Below are 23205 nucleotides of genomic sequence, written 5' to 3'. Positions count from 1 at the left end.
AGCCACCCGGGAGGGAGACAGGGAAAATGTCTGGAGCTGCCAAAGAGGCAAGAGACTTTTTCTTGCCTCTTCGTTTCCTGGTGCGTGAGGACAGGGGATTAAGAGTGCTGCTTAAGGAGCTCCAGAGATGGGCACGAGCCATGGCTAACAGCGCAGACCCCAGAGACGGACATGAGATGCTAAGGCTGTGGCTTCAGACACCAAGAAGCCTGTGTGTGAGCACAGGTCACTATCCACACCTCCACTCCCAGGAACCTGTGCAGCCTGCCACTGACAGGATCCAAGGACAACTTCCCCAGGTGAACACACGGTGTGCCTCAAGCTATACAATGTCATGACAGCCTCTGCCACTGCATTCTCGCCCTGCATCCGTACCCCTCCTTCCCCATGGCCTGAGTGAGCCAGAGCCCCAGAATCAACTGTTCCTTTAACCCCATCTTCTCTGAGCGAAGAAAAGACGCCCTAGGGTGATCTGCATGCAGAGGCAGGTCCAAATCCAAAGCTGAACACTAGGAGCTGTACAAACAAAGAAGAGAAAGGAAATTTTCTCCCAGCAGCCTCAGGAACAGCGTATTAAATGTCCACAATCAACTTGATGTACCCTGAATCTGTGGAATAATTGAATAGAAAATGAATCATCCCAAACTGAGGACGTGAACTTTGGGAGCAAAGATATATATATATCTTTTCCCCTTTTTCTCTTTTTTTGGAATGTGTATGTATATGCTTCTGCGTGTAATTTAGGCTGCCAAGCTTTGCTTTTACCATTGGTCTTAGGGTTCTGTCTGTTTTTCTTTGTTGTTGTTTGTTTTATATTTATTACTTTTAAAAACTTTTCTTAATAAATATTTTTACTTTTTATTTTAATAACTTTATTTTATTTTACATTATCTTATTTTATTTTATGTTCTTCTTTCTTTCTTTTCTCCCTTTCATTCTGAGTTGTGTGAATGAAAGGCTCATGGTGCTCCAGCCAGGCGTCAGGACTGTGCCTCTAATGTGGGAGAGCCAAGTTCAGGTCACTGGTCCACAAGAGACCTCCCAGCTCCATATAATATCAAACAGTGAAATCTTCCTGATATCTCTATCTCAACAACAAGACCCAGCTTAACTAAAGGACCAGCAAGTTACAGTGCTGGACATCCTATGCCAAACAACTAGCAAGACAAGAAAACAACACCATCCATTAGCAGAGAGGCTTCCTGGAATCATAAAAAGGTCACAGACACCCCAAAACACACCACCAGACGTGGACCTGCCCACCAGAAGGAAAGATCCAGCCTCATCCACCAGAACAGAGGGACTGTTCTCCTCCACCAGGAAGCCTACACAACCCACTGAACAAACATTAGCCACTGGGAGCAGGCACCAAAAATAACGGGAACTATGAACCTGCAGCCTGGGAAAAGGAGACCCCAAACACAGTAAGTGAAGCAAAATGAGAAGACAGAGGAAAACACAGCAGATGAAGGAGCAAGGCAAAAACCCACCAGACCTAACAAATGAAGGGAATATAGGCAGTTTACCTGAAAAATAATTCAGAATAATGATAGTAAAGATGATCCAAAATCTTGGAAATAGAATGGAGAAAATACAAGAAACGTTTAACAAGGACCTAGAAGAACTAAAGAGCAAACAGTGATGAACAGCACAATAAATGAAATTTAAAATTCTCTAAAAGGGATCAATAGCAGAATAACTGAGGTAGAAGAACTGATAAGTGAACTGGAAGATAAAATCTTGGAAATAACTACTGCAGAGGAGAATAGAGAAAAAAGAATGAAAAGAATTGAGGACAGCCTCAAAGACCTCTGGAACAACAATAAACATACCAACATTCGAATTATAGGGGTCACAGAACAAGAAGAGAAAAAGGAAGGCATTGAGAAAATATATAAAAGGATTATGGTTGAAAATTTCCCTAATATGTGAAAGGAAATAAATCCAGTACAGGAAGCACAGAGACTCCCATACAAGATAAATCCAAGGGGAAATATGCCAAGACACATATCGATCAAAGTATCAAAAATTAATGCAAAGAAAAAATATTAAAAGCAGCATGGGAAAAACAACAAATAACACATAAGGGAATCCACAAAAGGTTAATAGCTGATCATACACCAGAAACTCTTCAAACCAGAAGAGAGTGGCAGGACATATTTAAAGTGATGAAGGAGAAAAACCTACAACCAAGATTACTCTACACAGCAAGGATGTCATTCAGATTTGATGCAGGAATTAAAAGCTTTACAGACAAGCAAAAGCTAAGAGAATTAACCAGCTTTACAACAAATAATAAAGGGACTTCTCTAGGCAGGATTCACAAGAGAAGGAAAAGACCTACAACAAGAAACCCAAGACATTTAAGAAAATGGTAATAAGAACATACATATCGATAATTATCTTAAAAGTAAATGAATTAAATGCTATAAGCAAAAGACATAGACTGGCTGAAAGGATACGAAAACAAGAGCCAAATATATGCTGTCTACAAGAGACCCACTTAAGACCTAGGTACACATACAGACTGAAACTGAGGTGATGGAAAAAGATATTCTATGCAAATGGGAATCAAAAGAAAGCTGGAGTAGCAATTCTCATATCAGACAAAATAGACTTTAAAATAAAGACTACTACAAGAGATAAAGAAGGACACTACATAGTGATCAATGGATCAATCCAAGAAGAAGATACAACAATTGTAAATATTTATGCACCCAACTTAAGACTACCTCAATACATAAGGCAAGTACTAACAGCCATAAAAGGGGAAATTGACAGTAACACAATAATATTAGGGGACTCTAACACCGCACTTTCACTAACGGACAGATCACCCAAAATGAAAATAAATAAGGAAACACAAGCTTTAAATGATACATTAAACAAGATGGACTTAATTGATGTTTATCGGATATTCCATCCAAAAACAACACAATACTTTTTCTTCTCAAGTGCTCATGGAAAAATCTCCATGACATATCATATCTTGGTTCACAAATCCAGGCTTGGTAAATTTAAGAAAACTGAAATCATATCAAGTATCTTTTCCGACCACAGTGCTATGAGCCTAGATATCAATTACAGGAAAAGATCTGTAAAAATACAAACACATAAACGCTAAACAATACAATACTTAAAAACCAAGAGATCACTAAAGAAATCAAAGAGGAAATCAAAGAATACATAAGAACAAATGACAATGAAAACATGATGTCCCAAAACCTGTGGGATGCAACAAAACCAGTGCTAAGTGGGATGTTTATAGCAATACAATCCTACCTTAAGAAACAAGAAACATCTCAAATAAACAACCTAACCTTACACCTAAAGCAATTAGAGAAAGAAGAACAAAACAACCCAAAAGTTAGCAGAAGGGAAGAAATCATAGAGATGAGATCAGATATAAATGAAAAATAAATGAAGGAAATGATAGCAAAGATCAATAAAACTAAAAGGTAGTTCTTGAGAAGATAAAACAATTGATAAATCATTAGTCAGACACATCAAGAAAAAATAGTGACAAGATTCAAATCAATATAATTAGAAATGAAAAAGGATAAGTAACAACTGACTGCAGAAATACAAAGGATCATGAAAAATTACTATAAGCAACTCTTTGCCAATAAAATGGACAACCTGGAAGAAATGGACAAATTCTTAGAAATGCACAACGTTCCAAGACTGAAACAGGAAAAAATAGAAAATATGAACAAACCAATCACAGGCACTGAAATTGAAACTGATAAAAAATCTTCCAACAAACAAAAGCCCAGGACCAGATGGCTTCACTGGCAAATTCTATCAAACATTTAGAGAAGAGCTAACACTATCCTTCTCAAACTCTTCCAAAATATAACAAAGGGAGGAAAACTCCCAAACTCATTCTATGAAGCCACCATCACCCTGATACCAAAACCACACAAAGATGTCACAAAGAAAGAATACTACAGTCCAATATCACTGATGAACATAGATGCAAAAATACTCAACAAAATACTAGCCAACAGAATCCAACAGCACATTAAAAGAATCATTCTACCTGATCAAGTGGGGTTTATCCAAGGAATGCAAGGATTCTTCAATATAAGCAAATCAATCAATATGATACACCATATTAGCAAACTGAAGGAGAAAAAACATATGATCCTCTCAATAGATGCAGAGAAAGCTTTCAACAAAATTCAACACCCATTTATGGTAAAAACTCTCCAGAAAATAGGCATAGAGCAAACTTTGCTCAACATAATAAAGGCCATATATGACAAACCCACAGCCAACATCATCCTCAATAGTGATAAAATGAAACCATGTCCTCTGAGGTCAGGAACAAGACAAAGTTGCCCATTCTCACCACTATTATTCAACCTAGTTTTGGAAGTTTTAGCCACAGAAATCAGAGAATAAAAAGAAATAAAAGGAATCCATATTGTAAAAGAAGAAGTAAAGCTGTCAGTGTTTGCAGATGACATGATACTGTGCATAGAGAATCCTAAAGATGCTACCAGAAAACATCTAGGGCTAATCAATGAATCTGGAAAAGTAGCAGGATGCAAAATTAATGCACAGAAATCACATGCATTCCTATACTCTAATGATGAAAAATCTGAATGTGAAATTAAGAAAACACTCCCATTTACCATTGCAACAAAAAGAATAAAATATCTAGGAATAAACCTACCTAAGGATACGAAAGACCTGTATGCAGAAAATTCTAAGACACTGATGAAAGAAAATAAAGATGATACAAATAGATGGAGAGATATACCATGTTCTTGGATGGGAAGAATCAACATTGTGAAAATGACTCTACTACCCAAAGCAATCTACAGATTCAATGCAATCCCTATCAAACTACCACTGGCATTTTTCACGGAACTAGAACAAAAAAGTTCACAATTTGTATGGAAACAGAAAAGACCCCGCATAGCCAAAGCAATCTTGAGAAAGAAAAATGGAGCTTGAGGAATCAGGCTCGCTGTCTTCTGAGTATACTACAAAGCTACAGTAATCAAGACAGTATTGTACTGGCACAAAAACAGACATATAGATCAATGGAAAAGGATAGAAATCCCAGAGATAAACCCACATACATTTGGTCACCTTGTCTTTGATAAAGGAGGCAAGAATATTCAGTGGAGAAAAGACAGCCTCTTCAGTAAGTGGTTCTGGGAAAACTGGACAACTACATGTAAAAGAATGAAATTAGAACACTCCCTAATACCATACAAAAAAATTAAACTCAAAATAGTTTAAAGACCTAAATATAAGGCCAGAGACTATCAAACTCTTAGAGAAAAACATAGGCAGAACACTCTATGACATAAGTCACAGCAAGATCCTTTTTGACCCACCTCGTATGGAAATGGAAATAAAAACAAAAGTAAACAAATGGGACCTAATGAAACTTAAAAGCTTTTGAACGGTAAAGGAAACCATAAACAAGGCGAAAATACAACCCTCAGATGGGAGAAAATATTTGCAAATGAAGCAACTGGGAAAGGATTAATCTACAAAATTTACAAGCAGCTCAGTATCAAAGAAACAAACAACCCAATCCAAAAATGGGCAGAAGGCCTAAATAGACATTTCTCTAAAGAAGATATACAGATTGCCAACAAACACATGAAAGAGTTTTCAACATCATTAATCATTAGAGAAATGCAATTCAAAACTACAATGAGATGTCATCTCACAAGGTTCAGAATGGCCATGATGAAAAAATCTACAAACACTAAATGCTGGAGAGAGTGTGGAGAAAAGACAACACTCTTTCACTGTTGGTGGGAATGTAAATTGAAACAGCCACTATGGAGAATAGTATGGGGACAGATGAATGGATAAAGAACATGTGGAACATATATACAATGGAATATTACTCAGCCATAAAATGAAACAAAATTGAGTTATTTGTAGTGAGGTGGATGGACCTAGATTCTGTCATACAGAGTGATATGTCAGAAAGAGAAAAACAGATACTGTATGCTAACACATGTATATGGAATCTAAAAAAAGAAAAAGAAAATGTCGTGAAGAGCCTAGTGGCAAGATGGGAATAAAGATGCAGACCTACTAGAGAATGGACTTGAAGATACGGCAAGGGGGAAGGGTTAGCTGGGACAAAGTGAGAAAGTGGCATGGACATTTATACACTACCAAGCATAAAATAGATAGCTAGTGGGAAGAAGCCACATAGCATAGGGAGATAAGCTCGGTGCTTTGTGACCACTTGGATTAGTGGGATAGGGAGTGTGGGAGAGAGGGAGTCACAAGAAGGAAGATATATGGGGACATATGTATATGTAGAACTGATTCACTTTGTTATAAATCAGAAACTAACATACCATTGTAAAGCAATTATTCTCCAATAAAGGTGTTTAAAAAATAATACAAATGAATGTATATATCAAAACAGAAACAGACTCACAGATATAGAAAACAAACTGATGGTTACCAAAGGGGAGAGGGAAGGGGGGAGGGACAATTTAGGGACATGGAATTAAGAGATACAAACTAAAATGTGTAAAATAGATAAGCAATGAAGATATATTGTATAGCACAGGAAATTATACCAATTATCTTTTAATAAGATATAATGGATTATAATCTAAAAAAATACTGAATCACTGTGCTGTATACCTGAAACTAATATAATATTTTAAGTCAACTATACTTCAATAAAAAAGTACCTAAAGTATCCAAAAAAAATAACTTAAGAATGTGTGTCAGACATTGTTATCTATGTCCTTCAGGGAGGATCTAAAGGTTCTGTGATTCTGCTATACTACTGATCTCTTTATAAATTGTTCCCAATTCTCCTGCCTGACTGATGTTCTTTTTCTCTGCATGTTCTTATTCGTCTGATAATTAACACTTGATCCAGATGTTTTGGAATTCAGAGAAGGTCCGAAAAACAAAAGCAAAGCCTTCTACTTCAAAAGACAGGGATATGGGTTTTTTTTAATGGTTTCAATCCCCTCTTTTCATTGATGCTGCTGAATTCTGAGGGGATCAGATATGATGACCTTTCTAACTACTTCCTGCTTAAGAGGTATGATGTTAAAAATGGTGAGGATTAGAGAAGAGAAAGTCCTAGACTTTCATCTCAAAGAACTCTACAGTTTTATATAACAGTCTCAAATTCTCCAAAATAAAGAGAGCCTTTCTCTTTCCTTTCCCTGACCTGCCATGATTTCCTTTTGCAATAACACTTCAGTAAGAAAAGCAAAAGGATTAATATAAAGAGGGAGATAACCAATCATTTTAAATAGCTTCCTCCAAAGAGGTTAGAAAACCTATCTATGACCCTTGAAAAAGTATTTGTGTAATGGTTAGTTAATTATATCATCCTTTCCTCCCCATATCTACAACTATTTGAACTCAATGAAACTCTTTCACTCTTTACTGAAGTACCTTTTGAACTAGCTCAGAGTTTTCCTCTAGTTTATCTTATGGCCAGCTGTCTTCTACCTTTATAACTGAACGTAGAGTCTTCAGTTCTAACTCCAATTACATGTAATGATCAATATCTGTTTTCTCATAGGTTTTATTTTTTCTGTTAATTGTAGTTTACCAACCATAATGTAATTACACCAGATCCCAGTGTTATTAATTTGGAAGGTATTATTAAGGCAGTAGAAAACAGTTAAGGTTACAGACTCATTTTTGGAGCCTTCCCAGAAAAACTTTCCTTTTCCCATATAGAAAAAGTTGTTCTGTGCCAAAGTCTTCAACATGAGCCATGTTAAATGGTCTCAGAATCTCACAGAGCTTGAGGGCATAACCAAATATTGCTCTTTAAGGTGTAGCTCAGCATTGAGACTAGTGTCCAATTTGGGGGAGGGGTGTTCAGTCTTCTTATCTTATCAAGTCCAACATCTCCCCATGGGTAGTATGTATTGCTTTTGAAATGCATTCCTTATTTCAACCAAGTGTATTAGTTGGTATAACCACTTTTGACTAATCAGAGGATCTAAAGCAATCAGGATGTGACAGTGAAGGTTTACAGTTGCCACTTATAACATCCCACAGTCATGGAGGACCATAAGTCTCCCAGAAGTGAGCCTCCTGGTCTTCTGTTCCCAGTATGGTGGGCCACTGTCTAGAAACCACTTCTGATTCTATAGTTACCTTGAGACCATAAAATTGCAGTTGGCAGCTGCTAACAGATATTGTTTTGAGAATAGCTGATGGTGTCCTTTAATCTGGTACCATTCAGAAAATTCAAGTTCTCAGTAATAAAGGAATGTGTTTGATATCATGTACACAATGGCCATCCAGCTCTATTTTGGATGCCTGAACCAGTTACTTTATTTTGATTTTTAAACGCATTCTTTTCCTTCAATGGTTAAAGTAGTTGTACAATGTATGTTTGATAGGTCACAAAACATGCTGTTCTAGTTTAAGTTAAATTATTTATAAGTCAGAATGCCTTTCCCATACCTCTATGTGTGAAAATTTCTTCTATCATTTCCCCTCTTTGTTTGTAATTGATGGAAAATATTTGTCCCTCAATGCCAAGTTGGTTGCTGCCTGCCCTGGGTCCATCATGTCACTTGGTACTAGGCCTACTTTATATATATATATGCTGAGATATCCACATTGGGGGAAATCTAATCAGCCATAGTGAACAAGCTCAGAAGGTATGCTAATGAGGAAACATTTTATAAGCTATACATTTTATCAATTATACTGAATTGTCACACAAACATTGTACATGTGCCTTTAGCAGTAGATTTTAAATAAGCAGTGACATATGTCATGTAATTATACTCTGTGACAACTTCACTGGAGAATGCTCTTTTCCTCCCGAACATCAAGGCAAATGGATAGCTAGAAGTTCAGCAATAACTTTCAATTTTGATAGGGAGACAAACATTTGGTAAGCAGCTCAATTGAATAGTAGGATGAGTCTTTCAGTCCTGGTCCTGATTCTTGGGTCATCAATCTACCATTGCTGTTGTCATCTTCTCATCCTGTGTGGGTGTAATTTGGGGTCAGCAGTCCTTTTTATAAACCAGTCTGATGCAGAAGTCATTCTTAAGTGGGAAATATGAATTCAAGGATTAATTCCCTTCAGTATTGCTATGCATGAGCTAGTTAAACGTACCTGATAAAGGTCCTTTTATCTAGGTTGGAGACAGTCCTTTAAATGAAGCCTTTTCCAGTATGCATAATCCCCTGGTTGCATGCAGATCATGGGGCATCTGATCTTCATCCAAAGACAGATTACTGTGATCAGCATCATAAACAAGATTAGAACATCATTTTAATAATGCAATTAAACTTTACAATAATGTAACATAACAACAAAAGCCATTTTAGACATAGGTATATAACCTTAGTATATATAAAACCCCAATATCCACAAAAATATATTATTGAAATATAATTTTTCTCTGTAAGTTATACTCATTTCTACAAAATCTAGCTAAATTAAGACTAATTTATTTTCAAAATAAGTCTGGTTTCAATAAATTTGGCCTGATTATTTACATAAGTATAACTGTTCATATAAGCTCTTTTAAATTGTATATGCTGGAACATTTCATAAGAGATCTTAGACTGAACTTTTAAAAGGCCTCTCAAGGCCAGGAAAGTAATGTCAAGGTTTTGCCACAAATTATACCTGTGATATCTATAGATATGAGTGAATTACTTTGTTCTTGATGTCCCCCAAATATTTTTAGATTACTGCTCTTGTCAGGAGAAGACCTTCCTTATTCACAGAAAAGGCTGCTGGCAACCTGATTTTTCAATTTCTGGAGGGATAAGGTAGATAGAAAAGATAAATGCTTCAATTCTACTTACAAAGGTATAATTTACCAAGTTGATTTAAGTCACAATTAGTTTGAAGGGAAAGATTTTGTTAAATCTGAAAAATGCATATTAAAATCCAGTAATATTTCAGGTAAAACCCATGAAATTATAACCATATTCATCAATTCATTCAAGTCTATGTAATTAATCCTTGATTTCAATCTTTTTTAACAATTTTCTGAAACCATCAGGATTTCAATTAGAATTCTTTAATTTCTTACCCACTTCAGTGGTATGATCAGAAAGTTATCAGAAACCTGTACTTTTCAAAAAGTCCTTTCTATGAATCTTCTTAAAGGTGAAGCATTGTTGCAAAAGCATCAGAGTGAAACAATAACTGTTTATGAATGACAAAAGACTTAAAAAGTCACAGTTAAAGATCTGATTATGGTGTAATTGACAAAGAAGACTAATTAAGTTGATGTGACATACATATATAGGATAATAACTAGAATTATGACTAGTAACATAATACCAGTACATATTCAACTTTTAGAAACTTAATATAATTTCTAGGACATTTATATTAATGATATTCATCCACACAGTTAACCTAAGAATGTTTATCACCACTTATTTGACAACACTTTGCATGTAATTTAACATACTAAATAATCCTAATTAGTTTAATATTTCTCTCTGAGATGACTCAGGGGCCCTTTGAAACAACACAAAGTTAAGTAGAGGTGAAAATAACTTTATTTAGAATTTGAGTTGAGGAAGTTTGTCAAAAATATCAAAAAGGTTTTGAAATACTTGGTCAAAAAGTATCTTAGGTCACTGAGAAATAATACTTATTCACTTAACCAAAGTGACAATAAAAGATTTCAAAAGCAAATACATAAAGTTACAACAGATCCTTAAAAGGTAATAAAACTTACAATCTGTTATAAAAATCAGGTGAATATTCCAAGAAAGCATTGTTCTCTTAATGCAGAACACCTACCTCCTGTCTTGTATCAGTTTACTTTTAATAGCTCTCTCACAGGTGAGCTCAAGAGGAGGAATACTCAGTGGCTTCTCTCTCAGTGGAAGTGCTCCAATCCCACCTACCTTGCACTGCAGATCAGAAACATTGCTAAGAAACAAATCTAGGGGTCTCTACTCCAACAACTAGGGAGTATACCTCACCCTGACAGGGAAGTGACAACTGCAAAGCAAAGGGGAGGCCCCACTCAATATCCAGGGCAGACTCTGTTCACCACAACACCAGTCAAACCTCCTATCAATGAGATAATGGTCAGCATACGCTGAGGAAAGAGACGGCAGTCATCCACACTGAAAACAGTGCTTGCAATAAAAAAATATTAAACCCATGCAGGCTACACAGGGACATTCCCACATAAAATAGCCCCCCACCAAGACAGTCTGAGGGTCTGGCATTGGGAGGAAGAGTGTCCAAAGCATTTAGCCTTGAAAGCTAGTGAAGCTGGATTGCAGGATCTCTACAGGGCTAAACAGTGGAGGGCACACACAATGTCTCTTGTGCACTGGGTCCCAACACAGAGGAGTAACTCCATAAGAACCTGGGCTACACCTACTCAGAGCTCTTGGAGGGTCTCATGAAGAGGCAAAGGTTGACTATAGCTTGCTGTGGCAAAAAGGACATTGGTAGCAGAGACCCCAGGGAGCTCTCTGAGAGGTCCACATTTCAGAGGCAAGACCCAGCGCCACCCAACAACCTGCAGGCTCCAGTGCTGGAGTGCCACAGGCCAAACAACCAAGATAGAAACACACACACACCCATTAGCAGACAGGCTGTCTAAAGTAGTATTAAGCTCACAGACACCCCAAAACAAAAACCTTGACATGGTCTTGCCTGTCAGCGGGACAAGACCCAGCTCCACCCACAAGAGGGTGGCATCAATCCCTCCCACCAAGAAGCCTGCAGAGGTCCCTAGATCAACCTCACACCCCAGGGAGCAGACACAAAAACAAGAGGAGCTCTGATCATTCAGCCTGTGGAAAAGGGACCACAAACAAATAAGTTAGACAAAATGAAATGACAGAGAAGTATGTTACAGATGAAGGAGCTAGATAAAAACGTATAAGAACTAAATGAAGAGGAGATAGGCAATCTACCTGAAACAGAATTCATAATAATGACAGTAAAGATGATCCAAAATCCCAGAAAAAGTATGGAGGCTCAGGGTGAGAAGATAAGAAATTTTTAACAAAGATTTAGAAGAACAAAAGAACAAAACCAGAGATGAATAACACAGTAACTGGGAAATGAAAAATACACTGGATGGAATCAATAGCAGAATAACTGAGGCAGAAGAATGGATAAGTGAGCTGGAAGATGGAATGGTGGAAATCACTTCTGCAGAACAGAATAAAGAAAAAAGAATGAAAATAAATGAGGACAGTTTCAGAGACCTCTGGGACCACATTAAATGAATCAACATTCTAATTATAGGGGTCCCAGAAGAAGAAGAGAAAGAGAAATTGCCTGAGAAAATATTTCAAGAGATTATAGTCAAAAACTTCCCTAAATTGGGAAAGAAATAGTCATCCAATTCCAGGAAGTGCAGAGAGTCCCATGCAAGATAAACCCAAGGAGGAACATGCCAAACACATATTAATCAAACTAACAAAAATTAAATATAAAGAAAATATTAAAAGCATCAAGGGAAAAGCAAGAAATAACATACAAGGGGATCCCCATAAGGTTATCAGCTGATTTTTCAGCAGAAACTCTGCAGGCCTTCTGGAGTGGCATGATATATTTAAAATGATGAAAAGGGAAAAGCCTACAACAAAGAACACACTACCCAGCAAGGCTTTCATTCAGATTCAATGGAGAAACCAAAAGCTTTACAGACAAGCAAAAGCTAAGAGAATACAGCACCTCCAAACCAGCTTTACAGCAAATGCTAAAGAAACTTCTTTAGGTAGGGAAAAAAAAAGCCATGACTACAAACAAGAAAATCACAAATTGGAGAACTCTCTGGTAAAAGCAAACATACAGTAAAAGCAGGAAATCATCCATACAAAAATATGATATCAAAACCAGCAACTGTGAGAAAAGGAGCATGCAAATGCAAGAAATGAGAATTGCATTTGAAATTAAGAGACCAGCGACTTAAAAAAACTGTGTATATATATATATATATATATATAAACTGCTATATCAAATACTCATGGGAAATGCAAGCCAAAAAACTACAATAGATGCTGTCTACAAGAGACCCACTTCAGACCTAGGGACACATACAGAATGAAAGTGAGGGGATGGAAAAAGATATTCCATGCAAATGGAAATCAAAAGAAAGCTAGAGTAGCAGTACTTGTATCAGACAAAATAGATTTTAAAATAAAGACTATTGGGCTTCCCTGGTGGCACAGTGGTTGAGAGTCTGCCTGCCAATGCAAGGGACACGGGTTCGTGCCCCAGTCCGGGAGTATCCCACATGCCGTGGAACGGCTAGGCCCGTGAGCCATGGCTGCTGAGCCTGCGCGTCCGGAGCCTGTGCTCCGCGACGGGAGAGGCCACAACAGTGAGAGGCCCACGTACTGCAAAAAAAATAATAATAATAAATTAAAACAAACAAATAAATAAATAAAATAAAGACTATTACAAGAGACAAAGAAGGATGCTACATAATGATCAGGATCAATCAAAGTAGAAGATATAACAATTGTAAATATACATGCACCCAATATAAGAGCACCTCAATATATAAGCACCTCAGTATATATATATATATATACATATATATATGGCAAATGTTAACAGCCATAAAAGGGAAATCAAAAGTAACACAATAATAGTGGGGGCCTTTAGCACCCCACTTACACCAATGGACAGATCAATATATAAGCACCTTAATATATATATATTATATATATTATATATATATAAGGCATATGTTAACAGCGATAAAAGGGAAAGCAAAAGTAATACAATAATAGTGGGGGACTTTAACACCCCACTTACACCAATGGACAGATCATCCAGACAGAAAATTAACAAGGAAACACAAGCCTTAAATGACACGTTAGACCTTAGACTTAATTGAAGTTTAGGAAACATTCCACCCAAAAGCAGAAGAATACACTTCTCAAGTGCACACAAAACAGTCTCCAGGTGAAATCACATCTTGTGTCACAAATCAAGCCTCGGTAAATTTAACACATTTTTGACCAGGCGATTTTTGCAGAAACTAATGCCTGTGGCCAGTGACTTTTTAATGTTAATGAATATTGAAACACCCACTTTTGAATAAATATCAACAATATTTTTGCACTTAATGTATTTATTTGAAACTTTGTACATGTCTTACTAAAGCATTCTAACATTTCGTTAGAGTGTGATAGGCAGTATAGCAGGCACCTCTCTTCAGGGGAGCAGAAAATCTATTTTAAAATACACCGTGTTTCACTGTGCTTTCCCCTGGAAGAGTAGATTCTACACTTTCTTGCACCATTTATCCTTTTTTAGTCCTGTGGGTATTATTTCCTCTAGAATATGTTCTTTTATTTTGATAGTCGACAAAGTAGATCTTTGCTGGGGTGTCTTTTAGAAATGCCACAAAGAAGGACCAGGTGTGGGATTGCCACTACATTCACCAGAATGGTCAGTTACCCATTCTTTAACTATTTCTAACAAAAATTGCTTGTAAGTCATTTTATTCTGTGCATTATTGCTACAAAAATTTGTAACCACATTGAATGAACCGCAATTACTCAGAAACCCACTTTCTTATACCATTTTCGAGTTTTCTGGAGGATATCAAAGTTTGCAGATATTGACTGAATATATCAACTCCTTTCATATATTTGTTATACTCTAATATACAAGTGGGCTTAGTTATCGGACAGCCAGTCCTCCTTTCTTCCTTTCCTGTAGATACTATAGAGGCATCATGAATAATTGCCACCATGCAGACTAGCCTCTTCTCTTTCCACATAAGAAGAATCACTTCTCCCTTCTATAAGCATGTTTTTTTTCCCCTCTGCAGATTTTTAGATTTCTCCTTTAAGTGGTTTGGTAGACCATGATTCTCTCTTATAATCCCACAAACTCTGGTTTTATTTTTCAACAATATTTCAGATGTGGACACACTGTTGTAAAAATTATCTTGGTAACTATGGTGAGATGAACAAAGATAAGGTTGTAGTACCAATAATATTGTTTCTTGCAGTTTCTTTCCTTCACCTGTGTAAATCTCAAGGTTGCATACACATCCAGTTTCATTTTCACTAACCATCCTGATCAAAATTCCATATTTTGTAAGTTTTCTGGGATTATAGGTTTTGAATCTGAGTCATCCTCTCCACTTTATCATTTCCTCATCAAGTGATAGCTCTCGTTTGGGTATATACATCAACTGAAATTTTGGTAGAAAATAATCCAAAAGAGGTTTAACTTTTGAAATTCTGTCTGCAGGAAGTGGAGTTTCCAAGTTATCATTAAAGTGAAGAAATGTCATTATTTGCTTGAACTTTCTTTTCACCGTAATCTTTGGAAAGATAGTTATTTCAAGTAAGGGATCAGTTGACTAATATTCTTTCCAGTGTGAGTTTCTTATTTGTCCCATCAAAATTATTAATCCAGGAAACTTCTTCATGCCACTATTGGTTACATCAGTCCATTTTAAAGCCTTATCATACTTATTATATGATTATTCATTCTGTTGGTGATATAAGTTTGTTTGACAAGTGACCTACTCGAAAAAGGTGTTACCAAAAATTAATTCTGTTATTTCCCTAACATTTTGCAGGTTATTACATTCAAGAGTCACACCTGACACACCTGTAAAGTCTTCTAATTTTCATGAAATATCTTCAAGCCACTCTTCTGTAGAAGCAAAAGAGCATTCTCCAGCAACATGAGTTTCATTTTCACTTTTTGTATCAGAGTCAATCACCAAGGTTTTTTGTCTTTTTGTTGGTCTAATATTTACATCATTTGAATCAGAACTATATTCTAAAGAACTATCATCTTCTGAGACATTAGTATATATGTCACATGGATAATCAGAGAAAGTATCCACATAAAATTCACCGAAAAATACTTTTTCACTCAAAATTTCACGATATGTCATTTTATAAAAATTTACAGTAATAAACTTTTGTTTATAATATACATAATATTGGAACAAAAACCTAAAGGAGCAACATGTGAATGATAATGACAATCATAAGTTGTATAATGAACCTTTGATCAATTTTAAGTTCTAGCAACTTCACACAGTAATGTTAATTGTTTCACTCTCTAAAAACGTATTGATACGTGCCGGGTCAATAACGTTCGGGTAACAAAAAAAATATTAATATATCTCAGGTCAATAATGTGCTAAGAAAATTGAAATCATATCAGTCATCTTTTCCAACCATAATGCTATAATATTAGAAATCAATTACAGGAAAAGAACTGTAAAAAACCACAAACACATGGAGGTTGAACAATATGTTACTAAAAAACCAATAGATCACTGAGGAAATCAAACATACTTAGAGACAAATGACAATGAAAACATGATGATCCAAAACCTATGAGATACAGCAGAAGCAGTTCTAAGAGGGAGTTTATAGCAACACAATCTTACCTCAGGAAAGAAGAAAAATCTCAAATAAACAACCTAACCTTACACCCAATGCAACTAGAGAAACAAGAACAAACAAAACTGAAAGTTAGTAGAAGGAAATAAATCATAAAGATCAGAGCAGAAATAAATGAATTAGAGATGAAGAAAACAATAAGAAAATCAATGAAACTAAAATCTGGTTCTTTGAAAAGACAAACAAGATTGATAAACTTTTAGCCAGGCTCATCAAGAAAAAAAGGGAGAGGGCTGGAGTCAATGCAGTTAGAAATGAGAAAGGAGAAGTTACAATGGAAACCACAGAAATACAAAGGATCTTAAGAGACTACTGCAAGCAAGTATACACCAATAAAATGGACAACCTAGAGGAAATGGACAAATTCCTAGAAAGGTACAACCTTCCAAGAATGAACCAGGAAGAAATAGAATATATGAACAGATGAATCACAAGTACTGAAATTGAAGCTGTGATTTTAAAACTTACAACAAACAAAAGTACAGGACCAGGTAGCTTCACAGGTGAATTCTATTAAACATATAGGGAAGAGTTAACACCTTTTTGAAGATTCTGAAAATCTTCAAAAAATTGCAAAGGAAGGAACACTCCCTAGCCCATTCTACAAGGCCACCATCACGCTGATACCAAAACTAGACAAAGATATCACAAAAATGGAATATCAACGATGAACATAGATGCAAAAATTCTCACCAAAATACTAGCAAACCAAATCCAACAACATATTAAAATGATCACACACCATGATCAAGAGGGTTTATCCCAGAGATGCAAGGATTATTCAGTATATGCAAATCAATCCATGTAATACACCATATTAAAAAAGTGAAGAATAAAATCCATATAATCATATCACTAGGTGCATAAAAAGAGTTGAAAGAATTCAACACCCATTTATTATTAAAGCTCTCCAGAAAGTGTGCATGGAGGGAACCTACTTCAGCATAATAAAGACAATGTGTGACAAACCCATGGCTAATATCATTCTCAACAGGGAAAAACTGAAAGCATTTCCTCTAAGATGAGAACAAGACAAGGATATCCACTCCCGCCACTTTTATTCAACATAGCTTTAGAATTCCTAGCCAGAGCAACCAGAGAAGAAAAAGATATAGAAGGAATCCACACTGGAAAATAAGTAAAACTGTCACTGTTTGCAGATGACACGAAACTATACATAGAAAATCTTAAGATGTTACCAGAAGACTACTAGAGCTCATCAATGAATTTGTCAAAGTTGCAGGATACAAAATTAATACACAGAAATCTCTTGCATTCTTATACACTAGTAGTGAAAGATCAGAAAGAGAATTTAAGGAAACAGTTCCATTTACCATCACATCAAAAAGAATAAAATACCTAGGAATAAACCTAAATAAGGAGGCAAAATACCTGTACTCAGAAAACTATAAGGTACTGATGAAAGAAGTCAAAGATGACACAAACAGATGGAGAGATATACCATATTCTTGGATTGGAAGAATCAATATTGTCAAAATGACTATACTGCCCAAAGGAATCTACAGATTCATTGTAACCCCTATCATATCATCAATGACATTTTTCACAGAACTAGAACAAAAAGTTTTACAATTTGTATGGAAACACAAAAGATCCTGAAGAGCCAAAGCAATCTTGGGAAAGAAAAACGGAGCTGGAAGAATCAGGCTCCCTGACTTCAGACAATACCCCAAAGCTACAGTAATCAAAACAGTATAGCACTGGCACAAAAAAGAGAAATTTATATAAATGGAACAGGATAGAAAATCCAGAGATAAACCCATGCACCTATGGCCACTGAATCTATGACAAAGGAGGCCAGAGCATACAATAGAGAAGGACAATCAATCTATGACAAAGGAGGCCAAAACATACAATAGAGAAGGACAGTCTCTTCAAAAGTTGTGCTGGGAAAACTGGACAGCTACATGTACAAGAATGAAATTAGAACACTCCCTAATGTCATACACAAAAATAAGCTTAAAATGGATTAAAGAGGCAAATGGAAGTCTGGATATTATAAAACCCTTTGAGGAAAACATAGGCGGAACACTCTCTTACAAAAATTGCAGCAAGATCTTTTATGATCCACCTCCTAGAGTAATGAAAATAAAAACACAAATAAATAAATGGGATATAATTAAACTTAAAAGCTTTTGCACACCAAAGGAAACCATAAACAAAGTGAAAAGACCACCTTCAGAATGGGAGAAAATATTTGCAAATTAAGCAACTGACAAGCAATTAATCTCCAAAATATAGAAACAGCTCATGCAGCTCACTATCAAAAGAAAAGAAAAAATAGGCAGAAAATCTAAATAGATGTGAAGACATATGGGTGGCCAAAAAGCATCTGAAAAGATCCTCAACATCACTAACTATTAGAGAAATGCAAATCAAACTAAGATGAGTTATTACCTCACACTTGTCAGAATGGCCATCATCAAAATTCTACAAACAGTAAATTCTGGAGAGGGTGTGGAGAAAAGGGAACCCTCTCACACTGTTGGTGGCAATGTAAATTGGTACAACCACTATGGAGAACAGTATGGATGTTCCTTAAAAAACTAAACATAGACCTACTGTATAAGCCTGCAATTCCACTCCTGAGCATATATCCAGAGAAAAACATAATTAGAAACAATATATGCACCCCAATGTTCATTGCAGCACTATTTACAATAGCCAGAACATGGAAGCAACCTAAATGTCCATCGACAGAGGAGTGGATAAAGAAAATGTGGTACATATTTACAATGGAATATTACTCAGCCATAAAGATTAATGAAATAATGCCATCTGCAGCAACATGGATGGACATAGAGATTGTCATACTGAGTGAAGGAAGTCAGACAGAGAAAGACAAATATCATATGATATCACTTATATGTGTAATCGAAAAAAGGGTACAAATAACCTTATCTATAAATCTGGAATATAGTTACAGATGTAGAAAACAAACTTTTGGTTACTGTGGGTAAGTGGAAGGGGACAGGATCAATAGAGAGATTGGGATTGACATATATACAATACTGTATATAAAATAGATAACTAATAAGGACTTATTGTATAGCACAGGGAACTATATTCAATATTCTGTAATGGCTTATATGGAAAAATAATCTAAAAATTAGTGGATATATGCATATACATAACTGTTGCAGTTTGCTGTACACCTGAAACTAACACAACATTTTAAATCAACTATACTCCAATACAATTTTTAAAAGACATGTCTATATTAATAAAACCAACAAACAAACTTGTTTTCATTCATTACATAATTAGTCCTAGATCATATGATCCTTTTAAAACTTTTGGTTAATTTCTTCTGTATTCAGAAATATTAACTTGTAAGCACTTATTTTCTTTTTAGCCAATTAAATAAAGCTCATATATAATTTAACTTTTACATAAAGACAGAACCATAAATCTTATAGCTTCATTTTAAACTTTAGTCATGAATCAGGTATTTCAATATAAATCTTGTTAGTTTATAAATAACAGTGGGAATAAGTTAACTCACTTGAGTTTAAAAGGGCTGTGTTTCCTTTTTCTTTTTTGCCTTTTAGTTTTAGGTTCTACTAATTAGGCCAAGGACATATGGGTCACCAAAATTGTTACTCAACCGAATTCTGGTCGGCTCACCTGACACACTGAAAAGCTAATCCACGGACACTGGTTTGTAGTGAAGGAAGTATAGCATTCACTACAGGGCATCAAGCAAGGATAATGGACAGCTCATATGAAAAAGACCTGAACTCTCTGATGGCTTTCAGGGAAAAGTTTTTAAAGACAATGTGAGGGAGAGCTTTATGGGTTGTATGATCTGCTCATGCACAATTCTCTGACTGGTTGACTGTGAGGTAACAGGGTGATGTTTCAAGGATCTCAGTCACAAACCTTGTTCCAATCAGTCTGGGATCTACTTATTTGTGGTCAGCAGTTTTCATCTGGTGGAGTCTGGTTTCTGTAAAACAACTTAGGAATGTATGTAATCTATGTCCTTCAGGGAGGGACTAAAAGTTCTGTGACTGCTATATAGCTGATCTATTGTTTAAATTGATACAAATTCTCCTCCCCACCTGCTTTTCTTTGTCTCTGCATTCCTCTGATCATTAATATTTGAGCAAGACATTTTGGAACTTAGGGAAGGCCCCAGAACTTAAAGCAAAACCTGCTGCTTCAAAAGACAGGGACATTGGGGTTTGTGTATGATTTCAAATAGATAATCATTTTCTGTTGTATATTTTTCTCCTTTAGAGTAAATTTATTATCCATATAAGCATGGGTTTATTTCTGGGATTTCAATTATGTTACATTGGTCTATGTAACAGTTTTTCTGCTGGTACCATGCTGTTTTGGTTGCTATAATTTTGTAATATATTTTGAAGTCAAGTAGTGTGATGCCTCCAGCTTTGTTCTTTTCTTCTCAGGATTGCTTTGGATATTTGAGATATTTTGCCACTCCAAATTTATATTAGAATTTATTGTTCTTTTTCTGTAAAAATGTTACTGGGATTTTTATAGTGTTTGCATTGGATCTGTAGATTGCTTTGGGTAATAAGGACATTTTGACAATGTTAATTCTTTCAATCAATGAACATGGAATATCTTTCTGTTTCTTTGTGTCTTCTTCAATTTCTTTCAAAGAAGTCTTGCAGATTTCAGTATAGAGACTTTTCACTTCTTTGGTTTCATTTGTTCCTAGTTATTTTATTCTTTTCTTTTCTTTTGCTTGTGATTGTAAATGAGATTTTTTTTTTAATTTATATTTCTGCTAGTTCATTCTTAGTGTATGGAAACTCAATTGATTTGTGTATATTTACTTTGTACCCTGCAACTTTACTGTATTCATTTATTATTTCTAATCACTTTTGGCATTATCTTTAGGGTTTTCTATAAATAAAATCATGTCGTCTGTAACTAGTGATAGTTTTACTTCTCCCTTTCCAACTTGGTTATCTTTTATTTCTTTTTCTTGCTTAATTAGTATGAGTAGGACTTCCAATACTATGTTGAATAAGACAGACAAAAGTAGGCATTGTTGTCTTGTTTCTGATCTTGAAGAGATAGCTTTCAGTTTTTCATTATTGAGTATGATGTTAACTGTGGGTCTGTCATATACGGCCTTTATTATGTTGAGATATCCTCCCTTTATACATATTTTATTGAGAGTTTTTAATCATAATGGAGTGTTGAATCTTGTCAAAGGTTTTTCTGTGTCTATTGACATAATCATATGATTTTTACTTTTAATTTTGTTAATGTCCTGTATCATGTTGATTAATTTGTGGAAATTCAGCCATCCCTGCATTCCTGGATTAAATCCCATGTTATCATGGTGTGTTAGCCTTTTAATATATTGTCATATTTAGTTTGCTAATATTTCATTGAGGATTTTTGCATCTATGCTTATCAGAGATATTGGCCTGCAATTTTCTATTTTTTGTTGTCCTTGCCTGGGTTTGGTATCAGAGTGATGCTGGCCTCATAGAATGAATTTGGAAGCTTTCCTACTTCTTCAATTTTTTGGAATATTTTAAGAAGGTTAGGTGTTAATTTTTCTTTAAATGTTTGGTAAATTTCACTCATGAAAACTTCTGGCCCTTAGGTTGTTCAATTTGTTAGTGTATAGATACTCATCACATTATTTTATAATTCTTTGTATTTCTATGATATTCATTTTCATTTCTCCTCTTTTACTTCTGATTTTGTCAGAGCCTTCTCTATTTTTTTCAGTAAGTCTATCTAAAGGTTTTTCAACTTTGTTTACCTTTTCTAAGAACCAGCTTTTAGTTTCATTCCTCTTTCTATTATCTTTTCAGTCTCTATTTCACTTATTTCCACTTTGATCTTTATTATTTCTTTCCTTCTATTGACTTTGGGCTTCTTTTTTCTTATTTTTCTACTTCCTTTAGCTGTAAGATGAGATTGTTTGTTTGAGATTTTTCTTATTTTTTGAGTTGGTCTGCATTGTTATAAACTTCCTTCTTGGTACTGCTTCTGTTATGTTCCATAGTTTTGGTATGTCATATTTTCATTTGTTATTTTTCTTTGCATATTTTTTTCTCTTTTGATTTATTTGTTGACCTAATAGCTGTTCAGCAGCATGTATTTCAGTCTCCACATATTTGTTACTTTTTTTCAGTTTTCTTTTTGTAGTGGATTTCTGGTTTCATACCATTGTGATCAGAAAACGTTCTTGGTAAGATTTCAACCTTCTTAAATGTATTTTGTTTTGTTTCTCAGCATATGGACTATACTTGAGGAAGTTCCATTTGCACTTCATAAGAATGTGTATTCTGCTGCATTTGGATGGAATATTCTGTAAAACTCTATCAAAGCCATCTGATCTAAGGTTTTATTTAAGGTTGCAATTTCCTTGTTGACTTTCTGTCTGGATGACCTATCCATTGATATAAGTGGGGTCTTAAATTTCCATACTATTATTGTGTTGCTGTCAATGTATCCTTTTTAGCCTGTTAATAATCACTTTATATATTTTGGTGTTCTTATGTTAGGTACATATATATTATTCACTGTTATGTCTTCTTGATGAAATATCCCCTTTATTATTATATACTATCCATATTTGTCTCTTTTTTCCTTTTTTGACCTGAAATCTCTTTTACATGATATGAGTATGGCTACACCACTTTCTTTTGGCTGATATTTGCTTTTATGGTTAGAGTATAATCTTCCTTCTCTTCACTTTTAATCTATGTTTGCCTTTACAGCTGAGATGTGTCTCCTGGAGGCAGCATATAGTTGAGTCTTGTTTCTTCATCCTTCCATCCACTCTTTGTCTTTTGATGG

Source organism: Phocoena phocoena, chromosome X, assembly GCF_963924675.1.
Source record: "Phocoena phocoena chromosome X, mPhoPho1.1, whole genome shotgun sequence".
Taxonomy (NCBI): Eukaryota; Metazoa; Chordata; class Mammalia; order Artiodactyla; family Phocoenidae; genus Phocoena; species Phocoena phocoena.
Note: the sequence above shows the minus strand (reverse complement) of the source record.